Below are 17,636 nucleotides of genomic sequence, written 5' to 3'. Positions count from 1 at the left end.
AGGAAGGTCGCTCTGAAATTATTTAATAGTTTTTTGAGTAAATTTCAAAAAAAAAAAACTTTTTATTTAAAGAGATTTTTCTTATATATCTATTTCTTTTATCTTGCACTGCTAATCTCAAGATAAGAGTCTTGGAAATTCCTTTTGTTAATTCTGTGGTTGCAAGAATGTTGAACTTCTACCAAAAAGGTTACAGCACGGTCCGCCCCCGCGCTATTGAAAGGGGAAAACTTCAGCTATTGAAAAAATAGAATGGAGTGCTACTCAAGTCCAACATTGTGCTTTGGTTTACCATACTTAAAGGATATACACCTCAGATGGTAGATGAAAATCCAATAGAACCAAGAGACTGGACTCTCCTAATGATCAAGAAGGCACAATTGAACTACAAGGTGATTAACACCATCTAGTGCAGGCTCACTATGGAAGAACTGAACCAAGCCGGGTCATACGACAACGTAAAAGAACTTTGGGATTATCTGGTAAAACTACACGAGGGAACCGATGAATCATAGGTAAATAAGAGAGATCTTTTATTGAATAATTTATTTAACATTAAAATGCTTTCCGGAGAGACGGCCCCCCAACTACACACACGACTCAAAGGCATCCTCAACGATCTCCACTTGATCGGACACCACCTAGAGAACCACGACACAATAAGGTATACACTAAACTTCTTTCCACGGAATGCTTTGTGGGCATTGATAGTAGATGCCTATAAAGTTGTGGGCATTGATAGTAGATGCCTATAAAGTTTCTAAGGATCTTTCAATTCTTAAGTTAGACAAATTATTTTGTGAATTAGAATTACATGAGTGATCTAACTTGAGCCAAGTCGAGAAAGGAATTGCCCTATATGCTAGACCAAGTAAGGAGACCAGATCAAGAACAAAGAATGAATCAGAAAGTGAATCAGACTCGGACTCAACAAATGAAGAAGAATTGGTGAACATGGTCTGAAGACTACTGACAAGAAAGAAGTTCAAGAGGAGCACCAAGAAGGTACCAATCAACCAGACTCAAAACAAATCATAAATAATTTGTTATGGATGCAACAAGAAGGGACATTTCAAACACGAATGCCCAAATCAGAAGGAGAAAAAACCTAAGTTGACAAGAAGGAAGAAAGCCCTCCAAGCAACATGGAACGAATCATCTTTTGATGAGTCCGACGTGGAAGAACCGAAGCACTAGAGCCATCTTGCCTTTATGGCAAGTAACGAAGAATATTCTGAGTCTGAGGAAGAATACGAGTCCGAGACCGACACCAAGTCTGAGAGAAGCCACGAATTCGTATCCATTTTCGAAGGTCACAAAATAGTAACTTTTTATTCCAAGTCAAATTTACATAAAGTAGTTAAATGTTTGTTTAAAAAGTTAACAAAGTCTGAGGAACAAAATAACTTACTACTTAAGGAAATTGACCACCTTAAGGAGCAAGTTAGCTTGAGTCACTAGACTAATTAAGTTCAAGTCGGAACTTTAACTCAAGTTGCAAAACTTGAGGAAGAAAATTTCAACTTGAAATGTCAAGTGGAGCGACTCAAGAAAATATTAGAAAAGTTTGAATTGAGATCCGAGTGTCTAAATATGGTACTTGGATCACAATGAACCATGTACAAAAAAATTTGGAATTTGCTATAACCCAAACAAAACCAACAAACCATATTTATCATTAATTAGTCAAAATATTAGAAATCAAGTACAAGCATGAGTTCCTAAAAATTACTTAACCAAATCAATTAAACTAGACTAATATTTGATCCCTAAGAATGAAATTCATTTCTTAGATAGACCATATCTAAACTATGACTTAGGGGGAGCAAATAGAAAAACTGTTCAACCTACTTGATTAATCAACTATGCATACTTAGGATTATGTTTACTTTTCTACTTAGCTTAGAAAGGTTTGCTAAACCCTAATAACATAGCATCGGAATGGATTGGGATGATAGTACGCCAAGCAAACTTTATCGAATACATGTCTAGGCTAAATCTTGTGTATTCTACCTAATGCACTTGACCTAGCAGATCTGGCCGAAGCTACCCTAGTCAAACATGAGTTAGTTAGACTAAAATCTAGTATTAAGTTTTTTGGGCAGGGCTATTTTGGAAAGTAGTCAGAAAGTGGTCCACTGTTAATATACAAGAAGGTCACATGTCTCGCCACTAACTGAAAACATATCCTTAAGAAGCTTACTTGATTAATCCAAAGCTAAGTTTGAATCTAACAAGGGTTCAATTTTTCAAAATTTTTAATAAAAACTCAATTAAAACTTAAATTAATTAAAACTTAAGTTAATTAAAACTTAAAATTAATTAAAACTTTAAACTTAAATTAATTGCAAACTTGAATAAAAAAACATAATTTAAAATTAATTAAAAGTTAAAATTAAAACTTAAATCAAAATTTAAAACTTAAATTAAAATTAATCAAAACTTAATTAAAATTAATTTAAACTAAAATTAATTCAAATTTAATTCAAACTTAAATTAAAATTTTAATTAATTAAATTTAAACTTAAATTAATTAAAACTAAAAAATTATACTTAATTTAATACTTAAACTTAACTAAAGAATTAATTAAAACTTTAACTTAAACACAAGTAAAATTTTAAGCTAAAACCAATATTTTAAAATTAAGATTTTAAATACTTAAAATTTTATTAACCAAACTTTAGTCTAACTCCTACGTCATGTGTAGGAATCCAAAGCTTTATACAAATAGATTTTGGACAGTGGCTGCTCTAAGCATACAACTGGGGATCAGCAAAAATTCACAAGTATCAAATTCAAAAACCTAGTGTCCCGTTCTCTGGGCATTGAAATTCACTCCAAAATGGAAACTACGCCCATCAAAGTAAATATGCAAGAGAACTAATTAGGAAATTTGATATGAAAAACTCTAAAGAACTAAAAACACCTATGGTTAAATTTAGATAGTAACCCAAATGGTAACTCAATTGACTTAAAATACTATAGAAGCATAATAGATAGCTTACTACTTAACTGCAAACATACCTGATATATTATTTATTGTAAGTATGTGTACTAAATATCAAATATGCGCTAACGAATCTCACCTATCACATGTTAAAAGAATAACTTGATATCTAAAAGAAACCATAAATGTAGGAACATGGTATATGAGAATATTACACTTCAATTTAGTTGACTATTTTGATTCAGATTATGTCGGTTGTAAGTTAGATAGAAAAAGTATAAGTGGAGGATGTCAACTACTAGGATCTTATTTAGTTAGCTGGTTTAGTAGAAAACAACATTGTATTACCTTATCTACTACTGAAGCCGAATACATAGAAACAGACGAATACATAGCTCAATTGTTATGGATGCCCCATACCTTAAAAGACTTTAATTTAGAATATAAAAAAGTGAAAACCTTCATTGATAATATAAGTTCTATAAACCTAAGTAAAAATCCAGTACATCACTCTAGAATAAAATACATAGATGTTAAACACCACTTCATTAGGGATCATGTCTCAAAAGGTAATATAGAACTTTAATACATTGAATCTAAATCTAACCTAGCTGATATATTTTCCAAACCTTTACCAAAATATGAATTTAGTAACTTAAGAAGACATTTAGGAATGTGCTTTATAGAGTAGTGTTCTTTATTTCAAAATATGTTTTTAAAAATTATTAATTATTAGTTTTCCAAAATTATCTTCAAAATTCCCCTTTCAAACATTTATTTTCAATATTTTAACCTTATGGATTAGCCTAGGACTTACCGGAGAATTGCATGCTCCTATAGTTTTAGCAGCTAACATCTCACAAGTATAGTAGGATACTTTGCTTATGTATTATAAAACATAAAAAAAAAATGTGAGATGCTTAGGAGTTAACCTAAGATTTCAGATGCTTATGTCAATACATCGCTATAAATCTAGACTTTAAACAAAATATATTGATCAATTTGAGTAATCTGATTAGTAACAAACTAGTTGGAACTAAAAGTTCAAATTGACTAACCTGAATCAATAGTTGTTATCTTGTAGTCATCAGCTAAGTATGAAAGTTGGACATTTCATAATAAGGACATTTTTTTAAGTTTTTAAACCATGATTGGAATTTTAGGTATATATAAACTTAAGGGGAGCATAAATATTATTTTTGAATTTATTTTTAGCCTACGAAATTTCTAAACTTCATATTTTATCCTCTTTACCAATTTTTTAAAAATTTATGAATTTTTAAATTTTCAAATATTTAGATTTACATTAACATTTTTTTCAATGTTACATTTCAAAATTTCTTTTCTCCAAATATTTCAAAAGTTGTTTTATTGTATAGTTATCTTTTTTAAAATTTATGTTGTTTTAAACTTAAATTTTTTAACTTTCAAATTCTACACTTATGTTTTTAGACTCCTTCATTCTTTAAAAAAAGAAACATTTTTTATTTAAATTTATTTTTACAAAACATTTTCAAAAATTTATTTTCTAAACAACTAATTTCATCACTTGGTTTTTGGTTACTAGTTCTTATTTTCAAAATTCTTAAAATATTTTCAAAAAACATATATTTGTACTTAAAAATATTTTCAAAAGTCTATTTTTCAAAACTTATTCATTAGAAATCTTGAGTAAATTTTTAAAACTAACTCTTTTCAAATCATATTTTCATATGCATATACATCTTTCGTTTCAAATTTTTCTAACTCCAAAACTTAAATCTTAGAATACTTTAGACTTGTTGTTTATATTTTTCCCTATTTTTGATATGCGCCAAAGGGGAGAGATAGTGAATTTAGGGGGAGTTAACAAACTTAGAAGGAGAGTTAAGGTAAAATGCTTGTTTACTTATTTTTGCATATGTTATAAACTTAACTATGAACTTTAGTTGCTAAACATCAAAAAGAAGAAAATTGTTGGTGCAAGGTGTACCAGATCGAACGTGACTTTTGATGTTGTCAAAGGTTCAAGTTAAGTCTTGTTATGATCTAACAAGTTAAATAAGTGTGCAGGATATTTACTTAACCGGGAAAGTCTTAGTAGATCATGGAAACTAGGAAAGATGTCTAAGTGGATCGAGAGGACCCGACACTTGGCAGGGAAGCTTGATAGGTCTGGAGGATCTGGTATCGAGAAGAAACCCTGGTGAGACGGTTTGATGCAAAGCGACAAAGTCTAAACAGGTCTAGAGGACCAGTGTTTGGTAAGTAGGTTGAGGTAAATTGTAACGCCCGAGAATTCTCAAAACTATTTTAGAAATATTCTATGATTTTTCTGGAATTTTAGGATATTTTTATAGAATTTTTAGAGTAGCGGAAGTAGCAAAAACAAATAGAAAACGAAAACGGCCTAAGCGGGAATTGAACCCGAGACCTATGGTTTACGGGTAATTCTAGTAACAAGTTGAACCCAGCAGGGCCGTGCTGAAAGGAAAGGGAAACATTTATATTTAAGTTTAAGTTGGGCCGAAATACCCACTTAATATAAATAGGGAATTAATGGGTGAAGAGTTATTTGGTTTTCTCTTTGAACGTGACTTGCTCCTCCTCACCCTAGTTTCCGCCGACCCTCCCCCTTCCCTCTCCTTCTCTCGGCGCCAACCACAAGAAGAAACCTAGGGTTCCTTTCCTAGGGCTTCAAGGACACCTTCCGGCGACATCTCCGACACGAGGACGTTTCCCTTCGCGAGAGGAACGCTTAGACGTGAGAAGATCGTCGAAAGGATCGTCTCCTCCGGAAAATCTCGCGATTAGAATCGTAAGAAATTACGAATAGGAGGTAAGAAACCCCTCACCTGCAGTATAAGTAGCTTCCGTTTGAATGCATGCTTTTAGATTAGTTATACTCAGATTTTTGTCGACATCTAGGGTGTATTTAACCCTCCTCGCAGCTTTAGGGATTAGTCGAGCACCTCTAGATGGGCCGGACGCGTTTGCCCTCTTCAGTTGAGGTGTTAGACATTATCGGGTGCCTAGAGGTGGTCTCCCTACTAAAGAGGAGAGTTAGAGCACACCAAATGCTTGATAAAAAGATTAGGACAGCTTTTGATTCAGTGGGCATTTATTCAGCTCAGTCAAATGCCGTATAGACGTATTGATCCAGTTAATTAGCTTTATTACAGCTTTCATAGGACTAGATGTTCAATGGGTGGGCTCCCACAGTCGCCTCTAGGTTCAGACAACCTAGCTCTAGGTTCAGATAACTTAGAAACGGCTAAATAAAATAGTACAGCTATTCAGTATTTTATTTTCAGCAGTGGCACTTTACAAGATCAGATATCCATTGGGTTGGACTCCCACAGTCGTCCCTAGGTTCAGATAACCTAGTAAACCCTACTAGATTTGGAACTTGCAATCCCGGGTCTAGCTAGGGGTGCGCGCACAGTACGTACAGTTGTCAGGGCCCTCAGCAGCATGATTATTATTTTAATCTACTTATGTATATAGTTTTCAAAACTCTCAGTCACCTATGTGATCAGGATTTAATTTAGTATCAGCTTAGTTTAGTTCAGTTTCAGTTTCAGTTTAGTTCTTCCTGATTGTACCATGAGTTAGCTCCATGCTTAGATTTTGATATGCATGCTATGTTTCAGTATTTGTGCTTAGTAACTTTGTTATGTCATGCTTATCTATGTTCAGTACGTATTTCAAATAGCATGTTTTCAAAACATAAATTGCATCGTATGCATGTTTTGTGAGGTAGCTGGTTTCTTACTAAGCTTTAAGCTTACATTTTCCTTATACTGCAGATAAAGGTAAAGGAAAAATGGACTAGCGGAGGCTAGAGGACAATGCGATGAAGATGTGTGTGGAAGGAACTTGGGAATAAAAGATCTTAGGGATCTAACAAGCTTTATTTATGCATTAGAACTTTCAGCAAAATTAGTTAACTGTTAGAACCTTATTATTCTACACATAGTACATTTGCATGCCATGAATTAGTGAACCATGCGTGATATCATGTTTAAAATGTTAGCTAATACATGTTAAAAATGTTTCTAGCTGTTATAGACTTGATGTGTATGAGTTGGGCATGAAATAGTGCTGAAATCAGGGGTTCTGATTCGAAATCAGAAACCCAGATCGATCTACAGATCGATCAGAATTGGGTTGTGCCACTGGATCGGTCAGCTGACCAATCCAGTCGCGAACAGAGAGTTAGCGTCTGTTATGGATCGGTCAACCGGCCGATCCAGATCCGAATAGAGAGTACAGAAGCTCACTAATCGGTCAGCCGACCGATCAGTGAGCCACTGGATCGGTCAGCCGACCGATCAGTGTACTCCTGGATCGGTCGGTAGACCGATCCAGCCGCATACAGAAGCAATTTAGCGTATGGATCGGTCAGCCGACCGATCCAGAGTTTTTCTCCGTGCCGGTATCAAGCTGGATCGATCACTGGATCGATCCGACAGTCCAATCGATTCATGGATCGATTGAAATGCCTGATTACAGCTAGCAGGACATCCGAGAGGCATAGATTATCTTCCCTAGCATGTGTACAACTCCTAGGTACACCTAGAATATTAAGTTCAGATTTTACAATAATCAGTTTAGTAAAATTTTAATCAATCCAGATTTTCGCAATAGTAATTTAGCACAGCATAATGTAGAGATCGGCCTCACAGCCTAGTCAGTAGAAGGCGGGTCGTTACAGAGTGGTATCAGAGCAGTTTCCATACTTCCTACACACACATCAGCATTGTACCTGCAGCTTCCAAGTAAGAATACATCTCACTTTGTATGTTTATTGCTTTTCTGTTATAGATAACTAAAGCATGCTTGTTTATGATAGTAGTTAACATGATAACAATAGTTTCTCTATTATGCTTGTGTTAGTCATGAATGTCCTGCATGTCTTTAGAAATGGCACGAGGATGCCCAGCTAGAAGGGCACCAGCCACTGAGCCCCAGCATGAGGCAGGCAGTTCAGTGCCTCCCCAAGACCTTACAGCACTAGTGGCTCAGTTACAGCAGCAGCTAGCTGAACAGCAACAGGAAATAGCCACCTTAACGCCAGTGGTCTTAGAGGTTCCACCAGTCCAGCCTACGGCACCAGTAGCCCCAGCAGCAGGAACGCAGAGAGAAGCCTATCTAATCCAGTGGCAGAGAGTCAAGCCAGAGAATTTCTCAGGCATCAATGAACCATGGGATGCTCAGGCATAGTTCAAAACACTGGAAAGTACGATGGAGCTTCTGGACTGGCCAGAACATGAGAAGGTGAAGTGCGCCTCCTTCTGTTTGACAGGAGATGCACGTATGTGGTGGGAGAGAATCAGAGCGAAGCGCCCAGTGAACCAGATGACATGGGCTGACTTCGAGAAGGAATTCTTTGAGGAGTTCTTTCACATGCGGGTCACCAACCGTCACTACGACGAGTTCACTGAGTTTCGTCAGGGCAACCTATCAGTTGGGGAAGCCGTGAAGAAATTCAACAGGTTGGCTCGTCTATGCCCTGAATTAGTCAGCACAGAAAGGGAACGAATCCGGTTGATACTCAAGATGCTGAGGCCGGAAATAGCAATGAACGTGGCTGGTGGCGTTCATAGGCCACAAACCACAGAAGAATTAGTGAGCAGTGCTCTAATCACTGAGCATTACCAGCATAGCATCAAGCAGCAAAAGCAAGTCCTCTCAGAAGATAAAGGTCAAGGAGGCTCAGGCACTCAGAAGCAGCAGGGTCACAGCTCCCATGGCTCTAACTGGAAAGGGAACTCCAGCAACAATCGCAAACCAGGGAGTTACCCAAAAGGAGGACCAGCCAGCAAGCAGCCCAGTTATCCAAAGTGTGCTACTTGTGGGAAATTCCACCCTGGAGTTTGTCGTAAAGGCACACGAGGATGCTTTGAATGCGGACAGGAAGGGCATATGGCCAAGCAGTGTCCAAACAAGACCAGTCTTCCTCAGCCACAGCCGATTCAGTATGGAGGCCAGCCAGCTCAGTTACATCAGATGCAGGCCGCTTTAGATGGTCCACATATCAGCCAGGGCAGATTAGAAGCCCCTCCAGCTACGACCAATGCGAGGATCTACTCACTCACCAGAGAGGACGCAACAAATGCCTCGACAGTTGTTACAGGTCAGATTAGGATTTTACAGCAAAGTACAACTATCTTATTCGATACTGGGGCAACCCATTCATACATATCCAGGGCATTTGCTGAGAAGTTAGCAGTACCTCTAGAGGTACTCAGTAGCCAGTTCCTTACGACCTTACCTTCAGGAGAAGTTATGACATCTATGCACTGGCTCAGAGCAGTGCCGGTCACTATAGCAGGCAGAGAGCTCTTTTGCGATCTGATAGTGATTAATATGACCGACTACGACGTCATCTTCGGGATGGACTTCTTGATCAAATACGGTGCCTCCATCGAGTGCCGTAAACAGAAAGTCATATTCCAACCTGAAGCGGAAGCACAGTTCGAATTCGTCGGAGAACCCAGGAGAAAGGCCAAGAAGTTTCTCTCAGCTATGAAGGCACAGAGGTTGATGGATTCAGGATGTACGAGGTTCTTAGCACACGTAGTCAGCACCAGTCAGGATAAGGACGAGTCGTATGTGACTACCCAGCAGTCTTCCCTGAAGAGTTACCAGGCCTAGCACCAGACAGGGAGATCGAATTTGAGATAGAGCTCATTCCCGGTACAAATCCTATCTCCAAAGCACCTTACCGCATGGCTCCAGCAGAACTGAAGGAACTTCATGAGCAACTACAGGAGCTGCTTGACAAGGGCTTCATCCGTCCTAGTCACTCACCATGGGGAGCACCTGTATTGTTCGTGAAGAAGAAAGACGGGAGCATGCGCCTGTGTATAGACTACCGGGCACTGAACCAAGTCACAATCAAGAACAGGTATCCTCTTCCCAGAATAGATGACCTGTTTGATCAGCTAAAGGGAACAGCAGTGTTCTCTAAAATAGACCTCAGATCAGGTTATCATCAGGTGAAGGTTAAAGAAGGGGACATACCCAAGAGAGCATTCAGGACTAGATACAGACATTACGAGTTCGTAGTCATGCCCTTTGGCGTGACAAATGCTCCAGCTACTTTCATGGACCTTATGAACAGGGTATTCAGAGAATATTTAGATAGGTTCGTTATCATGTTCATCGATGACATCCTTATCTATTCCAGAACTCAGGAAGAACACGTAGAGCACCTGAAAACAGTATTGCAGACCCTTCAGCAAAATCAGCTGTACGCCAAGTTCACCAAATGTGAATTTTGGCTAGATCAGGTGTCCTTCCTGGGTCACATCATCTCAAAGGATGGTATCATGGTAGACCCCAGTAAGATAGAAGTTGTGAGCAACTGGAAAAGACCCAAGAACGCCAGTGAGATCAGAAGCTCTCTGGGATTAGTAGGTTACTACAGGAAATTCGTAGAGGACTTCTCCAGGATAGTCTCCCCACTGACAGCTCTTACCAGGAAGAACAGAAAATTTCAGTGGACAGAGGACTGTGAGAACAGTTTCAGCGAGCTGAAAAGGAGATTGACCAGTGCATCTATTCTGACTCTACCAGAGAACGCAGATAGCTTTGACATATATAGTGATGCCTCGAAGTTGGGACTAGGAGCAGTGCTGATGCAAGATGGCAAGGTGATCGCCTATGCCTCCAGACAACTTAAGAATTACGAGAAGAACTATCCTACTCATGACCTTGAGCTTGCAGCAGTGGTGTTCGCTCTCAAGATTTGGAGACATTACTTGTATGGAGCTCAGTGCAGAGTGTATACAGATCATCAGAGTCTGAAGTACTTCTTCACTCAGAAGGATCTGAATATGCGACAGCGCAGATGGCTAGAACTGGTCAAAGACTACGACATAGATATCCTCTACCACCCAGGAAAAGCGAATAGGGTAGCAGACGCCCTCAGCAGGAAGTCCAGCGCTACCCTATTATCTCTAGCAGCCATGTCACCGCCCCTACAGAAGGAGATCTCAGATTTCGGTCTCGAGCTCATAGTCGGACAGCTCTCTACTATGACATTAGAGTCTACTTTGCTCGGTGACATCCAAACAGCTCAGGAGCAGGATCCTGAAATTCAGAGAATCAAGCAAAGTTTAGTAGAATCAGAAGGTGGAGAGTTCAGAATATCAGATAGCGGGGTGTTGTATTTTGGTGACAGGCTATGTGTTCCGGATCAGGAGGAACTACAGAGAAAAATACTAGATGAGGCTCACAAGACTCCCTATGCAATGCATCCTGGCTCCACCAAAATGTACCAGGACATGAAGAAACATTTTTGGTGGCACAGGATGAAGAGAGACATCGCCGATATACAAGACCGCCTAACTCGAGGGTTAAGGCGAACATCGAGACTAGGGGAGTTTTGCGTATACGGATACCGTAATGGAAGTGGGAAGACATTTCTATGGATTTTATAGTGGGATTACCCAGAACCACGAATGGTTTTGATACCATCTGGGTAATAGTCGACAGATTGACTAAATCAGTCCACTTCTTAGCTATCAGGATATCCTACTCCATGGAACAGCTAGCTCAGTTGTATCTCAAGGAGATCGTTAGATTACATGGAGTCCCACGAACCATTATTTCGGACAGAGACAGCAGGTTCACGTCACACTTCTGGGAGTGTGTACAGACAGCTTTGGGCACGAAGTTAAAGTTTAGCATAGCTTTCCATCCTCAGACAGATGGTCAGACGGAGCGAGTAAATCAGGTACTCGAAGATATGCTCCGAGCATGTGCCCTAGATTTCATAGGAAGTTGGTGCAAATATCTGAGTTTAGCAGAATTTGCATACAACAACAGCTATCAGGCCACTATCGGCATGGCACCTTACGAGGCTCTCTATGGGCGGAGGTGTAGATCTCCAATCTGCTGGTATGAGAGTGGTGAACAGAAAGAACTAGAACTTCAGACAGATCTAGTAGCAGATACCACAGCAGCTATACAGCAGATCCGCCAGAGGATAGAGACAACTCAGAGCCGCCAGAAAAGCTATGCTGATACCCGGCGCAGACCTTTAGAGTTCTCAGTTGGGGATTTAGTGTTCCTCAGAGTAGCTCCTATGAAGAGAGTAATGCGTTTTGGAAAGAAGGGCAAGCTAAGTCCCAGATATGTGGGACCATACCTTATCAGCAGAAGAGTGGGCAAGGTGACATATGAGATAGAGCTACCCCAGGAAATGTCAGCGGTCCACAATGTATTTCATGTCTCTATGCTGAAGAAGCATACCCCAGATGCCACCCAGGTGATTGAGCCCCAGTCCGTACAGATCCGCGACGACCTCAACTATGACAGTCGGCCTATTCAGATAATAGGCCGAGCAGTTAAGAAATTACGGAACAAGGAAGTACCATTAGTCAAAGTTATTTGGCACAGTCACACAGCAGAAGAGGCGACATGGGATACAGAAGCCAGCATGAGACAGAAGTACCCAGAGTTATTTTAAGTTCGAGGATGAACTTTTTATAAGGTATGGGGGATTGTAACGCCCGAGAATTCTCAAAACTATTTTATAAATATTCTATGATTTTTCTGGAATTTTAGGATATTTTTATAGAATTTTTAGAGTAGCGGAAGTAGCAAAAATAAATAGAAAACGAAAACGGCCTAAGTGGGAATTGAACCCGAGACCTATGGTTTACGGGTAATTCTAGTAACCAGTTGAACCCAGCAGGGCCGTACTGAAAGGAAAGGGAAACATTTATATTTAAGTTTAAGTTGGGTCGAAATACCCACTTAATATAAATAGGGAATTAATGGGTGAAGAGTTATTTGGTTTTCTCTTTGAACGTGACTTGCTCCTCCTCACCCTAGTTTTCGCCGACCCTCCCCCTTCCCTCTCCTTCTCTCGGCGCCAACCACAAGAAGAAACCTAGGGTTCCTTTCCTAGGGCTTCAAGGACACCTTCATGCGACATCTCCGACACGAGGACGTTTCCCTTCGCGAGAGGAACGCTTAGACGCGAGAAGATCGTCGAAAGGATCGTCTCCTCCGGAAAATCTCGCGATTAGAATCGTAAGAAATTACGAATAAGAGGTAAGAAACCCCTCACCTGCAGTATAAGTAGCTTCCGTTTGAATGCATGCTTTTAGATTAGTTATACTCGGATTTTTGTCGACATCTAGGGTGTATTTAACCCTCCTCGCAGCTTTAGGGATTAGTCGAGCACCTCTAGATGGGCCGAACGCGTTTGCCCTCTTCAGTTGAGGTGTTAGACATTGTCGGGTGCCTAGAGGTGGTCTCCCTACTAAAGAGGAGAGTTAGAGCACACCAAATACTCGATAAAAAGATTAGGACAGCTTTTGATTCAGTGGGCATTTATTCAGCTCAGTCAAATGCCGTATAGATGTATTGATCCAGTTAATTAGCTTTATTACAGCTTTCATAGGACAAGATGTTCAATTGGTGGGCTCCCACAGTCGCCTCTAGGTTCTGACAACCTAGCTCTAGGTTCAGATAACCTAGAAACGGCTAAATAAAACAGTACAACTATTCAGTATTTTATTTTCAGCAGTGGCACTGTACAGGATCAGATATCCATTGGGTTGGACTCCCACAGTCGTCCCTAGGTTCAGATAACCTAGTAAACCCTACTAGATTTGGAACTTACAATCCCGGGTCTAGCTAGGGGTGCGCGCACAACACGTACAATTGCCAGGGCCCTCAGCAGCATGATTATTATTTTAATCTACTTATGTATACAGTTTTCAAAACTCTCAGTCACCTATGTGATCAGGATTTAATTCAGTATCAGCTTAGTTTAGTTCAGTTTCAGTTTCAGTTTAGTTCTTCCTGATTGATACCATGAGTTAGCTCCATGCTTAGATTTTGAAATGCATGCAATGTTTCAGTATTTGTGCTTAGTAACTTTGCTATGTCATGCTTATCTATGTTCAGTACGTATTTCAAATAGCATGTTTTCAAAACATAAATTGCATCGTGTGCATGTTTTGTGAGGTAGCTGGTTTCTTACTAAGCTTTAAGTTTACAGATACTTTTTCCTTGTACTGCAGATAAAGGTAAAGGGAAAATGGACTAGCAGAGGCTGGAGGACAATGCGATGAAGATGTGTGTGGAAGGAACTTGGGAATAAAAGATCTTAGGGATCTAACAAGCTTTATTTATACATTAGAACTTTCAGCAAAATTAGCTAACTGTTAGAACCTTATTATTCTACACATAGTACATTTGCATGCCATGAATTAGTGAACCATGCGTGATATCATGTTTAAAATGTTAGCTAATACATGTTAAAAATGTTTCTAGCTGTTATAGACTTGATGTGTATGAGTTGGGCACGAAATAGTGCTGAAATCAGGGGTTCTGATTCAAAATCAGAAACCCAGATCGATCTACAGATCGATCAGAATTGGGTTGTGCCACTGAATCGGTCAGCTGACCAATCCAGTTGCGAACAGAGAGTTAGCGTCTGTTATGGATCGGTCAGCCGACCGATCCAGATGCGAACAGAGAGTACAGAAGCTCACTGATCGGTCAGCCGACCGATCAGTGAGCCACTGGATCGGTCAGCCGACCGATCAGTGTACTCCTGGATCGGTCGGTAGACCGATCCAGCCGCATACAGAAGCAATATAGCGTATGGATCGGTCAGCCGACCGATCCAGAGTTTTTCTCCGTGCCGGTATCAAGCTGGATCGATCACTGGATCGATCCGACAGCCCAATCGATTCATGGATCGATTGAAATGCCTGATTACAGCTAGCAGGACATCCGAGAGGCATAGATTATCTTCCCTAGCATGTGTACAACTCCTAGGTACACCTAGAATATTAAGTTCAGATTTTACAGTAATTAGTTTAGTAAAATTTTAATCAATCCAGATTTCCGCAATAGTAATTTAGCACACCATAATGTAGCGATCGGCCTCACAGCCTAGTCAGTAGAAGGCGGGTCGTTACATAAACAACTAGAGAGGAGTGACAGTGAGGTCGTGTTTCGGAAAAGAACAACCTTAGGTCGCCGATCCAACTAAAAAAATCAGAAAAGTTTCAAGTTGAGATCAAGATAATTCTACTATCAATTATTATTCATGTATCATATATCACTATCCTAACTTTGTTTTACAGGAATATTTTGTTTAACTCTATTTTACAGGTACCAGTCTGATCGGTCAACCAAACTCATGGATCTGTCGACCGAACCAAGTTGATATAGAGCAGAGATCAGTCTGAAGCAAAGTTTGGTAAAATTACTCATCAATTGACCGAACCAATAGATCAGTCAATTGAACAAAGGTGACATGGTAGATATCAGATCGAGCCACAGCAAATATAGAAGCCAGGCTGATCAGTCGACCGAACCTAGGGATCGGTCGACCAAACAATCAGAGAATTAATGACAAATCTCAGCGAATAAGGAAATGGCACTGATTGGTCGACCGATCAAGGGAATAAGTCAACCAAACAATAAATGCTCATAAATATGTGGAGATCAAATCTCGTCGAAAAGGAAAGCAAGGGGTTCAGTTAACCAATAGGAGGATCAGTTGACTAAAAGGATCAATCGACCAAATGACTTTTCGGTCGACCGAACCAGGCTTATATAAGGGAAGCTCGAGGTCCGAGGTAATGCATCAATTCTCAGTTCATCTCTGTACAAATCTGTTGTTCATGCTCTTACTCTGTGCTCCATCTTCATAAACAAGCTGCTCTAGCTCCATCTTTATAAGTAAGCTGCTCCATCAAGTAGTGCTGATAGAGCTTCATGTTTTACCTATTGTTGGTGTAATTTTAATTAGCTTGCATTCTTTTAATTTCAAGAAGATAGTAGTGTGTTACTATCTTCTAGTTTCATTTGTACGAATTGCTTCTTTTTGAATATTTTGGAAAGAAGAGTTATAGTGGATTACTCGTTGGTGTAATCAAGGATCGTGGATCTTGGAGTAGGAGTCGACATAAGCTCTGAACCAAGTAACTGAACTTGTCTTATTATTTTCTTCTGTACTCTGATTGTTTTTAAGATACAAAAGAAAAAGTTTTAATGAGTGATATTCACCCCCCCTCCCCCTCTATCACTTCTTTTCGATCCATCATGTTCATGTGAGGCACCTTCCAAGTTATTGAAGGTCCCTTCTATGAAGTAGATCAACCTTCCATACGAAGGCGCGAGGGCGCCTCTAAGCCTCTCAGAGGCACATTCCATAAAGCAGATCAGCCTCTTAGCTGATCTTGTTCACGTAGGTGATGCTCCGGTTAAACAGAGTTAAGCTCACCCGAATCCAACTCCGACCTTCTCCTCAAGTATACTTCCTCCTGAGCTTCTCATCCCTTGAACGTCGCACACGTCCTTCTTGTCCACTGATGTACTCTTCCGCAACACCTCGTTTCTCGGATGCACCGAGCCGCTCAACTCCCTTCTTGTACTATCCTTCTTGCTAGCTGTGTCTTCTACTCTTCTTATGTTCCTAAGCTCCTGCACACTTAGATACAAGGATCAAACACAACAAGACCTAACTTGACTCGGTTGATCACATCAAAACTAACCCAGGGTACTTATAGAATAGACACTTGGCATGAGTACAGAAGTCCAAACATGTAAAGTAAAATCAGATATTTAACATAAGAGAAGTTCTAGCAGGTCAAAGGTGACCGGATGTTAGGCGCATAAAGTCCTAGTAGGTTAAAGTTGACTGTATATTGGATAATGAAAAGATCTTATAAGTCAAGGTTGATCGGATGATTAGGCAAAGGAAGTCATAGTAGGGTGAGGTCAACTGGATACCAAGAAAAATGAGATTTCAACTTTGGAAAGGCTGAAACATGGTAGAAATCAGTTGCTAGAAAGTGGCAATCGATTGATAAACCCTAAAATCCTGTATTCGGGATTTGAGGGAATAAATGAGGTTTGTTGGAACCTAACAATTGATTGCTAGAATGCAATAATTGATTGCTAACACCGTAGCACTCAACTGCTAGCTATTAGTCGACTATTGGAATCTAGCAATCAACTGTTGACATTGTAGTAGCACACAGAATGGTTCCAACTCAACTATTCGGTTCAACTATTGGATACCAGTTGATTGATAAGATCCAACAATCAACTACTGCAGTGTTTGAATGAATCGAACATTCCCAACTCAATTGATCAGTTTGACTAGAGGCTACTAGTCAATTTCTATGGTTCATCAATCAACTGATAATAATCAAACTGCATGGAAAGATTCGTTTTCCATGTTTAAACAATTAGATATGACATGATAGTCGATTGATGAACTCTAGCAATTGATTGGTAAGCGGAAATCACCTCGAGCAACAATCTTTAAAAGAGGGGTTCGAAGGAAATTGAAGGAGTCAATTCTTGAGGGTTTAGAGACGAAGTGTTGTTGCATTTCCTACCATCAAGAGACAATCCAAAGCGACAAAAGAATAAGCAAAGTAAAGTTTCACTTGTAAAATTGTTTTTTCTTTTATATGTATTTTTTATTTTATTTTGTGTTATATTGTTTTACAACAACATGTATTGTAAGAAGTTTCTCTACCTTCAAAAGGTATCCGAGAAGGAGAAGATTTAGTGCTGGTAGATCGTTATAACTAGACCTTGGAGTAGTCGCCATGGGAGGTGGCGAAGCAAGTAAAATCTTGGTGTCGTGTAGTTGCATCAATTTAGTTTGAAATTTCTACTATGCAATCTATCGACACAATCAAAGATATTTAC

The sequence above is a fragment of the Zingiber officinale genome, chromosome 9B (genome assembly GCF_018446385.1).
Source record: "Zingiber officinale cultivar Zhangliang chromosome 9B, Zo_v1.1, whole genome shotgun sequence".
Taxonomy (NCBI): domain Eukaryota; kingdom Viridiplantae; phylum Streptophyta; class Magnoliopsida; order Zingiberales; family Zingiberaceae; genus Zingiber; species Zingiber officinale.
Note: the sequence above shows the minus strand (reverse complement) of the source record.